Below are 2,462 nucleotides of genomic sequence, written 5' to 3'. Positions count from 1 at the left end.
TTTTCAACTCTTCTAACCCAAGAGAATTGAATGGCATATCCAACTTCCTCTTCCACGGAGGTGCATTCAAAACCTGTAGTTCCTCTGCTCCTTCTACTTCAATAACTGATTCCCTTATTAAGGGTCTCTCTAAGGTATCTAACCTTGGCAATTGCTCAAGCTTCGAATTCATGACATAGTCAATCCACTCTACTTTAAAGCACTCCTCTTTAGCTGTGGGTAACTTTATTACCTTGAATACATTAAAAGTGACCTTTTGATCTTGAACCTTCATCGTAAGCTCTCCTTTTTGCACATCGATCATAATTCGGCCTGTAGCTAAGAATGGTCTCCCCAAGATAATGGGAATCTTCTTATCCTCCTCAAAGTCAAGAATTACAAAGTCAGCAGGAAAGATAAGTTTTTCCACCTTGACCAACACATCCTCCACAATGCCTCGTGGATATGTAATAGAACGACCGGCCAACTACAAGGACATATATGTCAGCTTCGGATCAGGTAGACCAAGCTTCTTGAAGATAGACAAGGGCATCAGATTGATGCTAGCTCCAAAATTACATAAACACTTGTCGAATGACAAGTTTCCGATGGTGCAAGGAATAGTGAAGCTTCCAGGATCTTTAAGCTTCGAAGGCAACTTTTATTGCAGCACAGCACTGCACTCTTCCGTTAGAGCCACGGTTTCTAAGTCATCGAGCTTCACTTTCCGAGAGAGAATACCTTTCATAAACCTCGCATAGCTAGGCATCTGTTCAAGAGCTTCAGCGAAAGGTATGTTGATATGAAGTTTCTTGAACACCTCCAGAAACTTAGCAAATTGCTTATCCAACTTCTGCTTCTGCAGCCTTTTAGGAAAAGGAGGTGGAGGATAGACCTGTTTTTCCCGTATATTACCCTCAGGAGGAGTGTGTTCCATAGTTTTCTTCCTTGATTCCACTTCTGCTTCCTTCTGCACATCTTCTTCAGCCAAAACTTCAGATTCTGGAACTTGAGATTTTTCGGGGCTTGCAACCTTCCTAGACCTTAATGTAATTGCCTTAACCTGCTCTTCTGCTTCCCTCTTGCTTGGAACTTCTGCATCACTAGAAAGCGTTCCTGGTAGTCGATTCAATAAGATGTTAGCAATTTGTCCTATATGGTTCTCCAGAGTCTTGATAGAAACAGCTTGGCTTTGGCATATAAGAGCCTGGTTTTTGTACATAAGCCACAACTCCTCCAATTCAGATTTTTCATTCGAAGATAGACCTCCATCATGAGTTTGTTGTTGAAGTTGGAGTTATTGTCTTGGTGCAAGTTGTTGCTGAAAACCAGGAGAATTAAATTGATTGTTTCTAAACTGCTGGAATGGCTGTTGCATCGCATTCTACTTGTTACTCTAACTAACGTTAGGATGATTCCAGTTGTCAGGATGATAAGTGGCAGGAACTGGATGCTGCGATCTCTAAACATTGCTCACAAACTGAGTTGAGTCACTAGATATAGCGCATTGCTCCGTCGCATGCGGACCTGCACACAGCTCACAAGCACTGGTTATCTGCTTAACACCATAGTTAGCTAGAGAATCGATCTTCATAGACAACTCCTTTAGTTAAGCAGTGATAGTCGTAGTTGTATCCACTTGAAGAACTCCAGCTACATTGCCCTATGGCAATCTCGTGCTTCTTTCGCCTTTTTCGCCGTCAAAATGTGAGTTGGATACTAATATTCATTAGCAGCCATCAGTTCAATTAGATCATAAGCTTCATCTTAGCTCTTAGCCCATAAGGCTCCACCTGATGCTGCATCAAGCATGGGTCTGGACTGTGCTCCCAAACCATTTTAAAAACAATTGATGATTATCCAATCAGGCATTCCATGATGAGGACACTTCCTAAGCATCTCCTTGTAGCACTCCCAAGCTTCATATAAAGATTCTCCTGATTGTTGCACAAATTGAGTAAGAGCATTCCTGATTGCAACTGTCTTTGCCATAGGGAAGAATTTAGTGAGAGATTTTTGAGCAAGATCTTCCCAAGTAGTAATCGAACCAGCTGGTAAAGAGTGTAACCAGCTCTTAGCCTTGTCCCTCAGAGAGAATGGGAATAGTTTCAGCTTCACAGCATCTTCAGAAACACCATTGAACTTGAAGGTGTCGCAGATCTCAATGAAATCCCTAATGTGCATATTGGGATCTTCCATTGGAGAACCCCCAAATTGGATTGAATTCTGCACCCATTAAATCATGCTAGACTTGATTTCAAAAGTATTAGCCGAGATGGCTGGTCTGACAATGCTAGATTGAATGTCATTGATCTTGGGTTGAGAAAAATCCATCAAGGCTTTCGTTCGTGCTGCTGGATCTCCCATTGTAATGAGTACCTGAAACACAAACAAATAAACCGTGAAAGTAAAAAAATCCGAGTCAGTGAACTTTAACGACCACTGATGATAAGCACATAAACTAAAAATTAACACCGAGTCCC

At 41.6% G+C, this 2,462-nt stretch overlaps 1 non-coding gene across 1 annotated transcript; it reads left to right on the top strand.

Annotated features, from left to right (window-relative positions):
- Positions 1-1,849: 1,849 nt before the first annotated feature.
- LOC141710149 (small nucleolar RNA R71) lies at positions 1,850-1,956 on the top strand. Its single transcript, XR_012570683.1, has one exon. It is a non-coding gene; the product is annotated as a small nucleolar RNA R71 (small nucleolar RNA).
- The last annotated feature ends 506 nt before the right edge of the window (positions 1,957-2,462 follow it).

The sequence above is a fragment of the Apium graveolens genome, chromosome 2, assembly GCF_009905375.1.
Source record: "Apium graveolens cultivar Ventura chromosome 2, ASM990537v1, whole genome shotgun sequence".
NCBI lineage: Eukaryota > Viridiplantae > Streptophyta > Magnoliopsida > Apiales > Apiaceae > Apium > Apium graveolens.
This window is presented reverse-complemented; position numbering and strand designations above follow the sequence as displayed.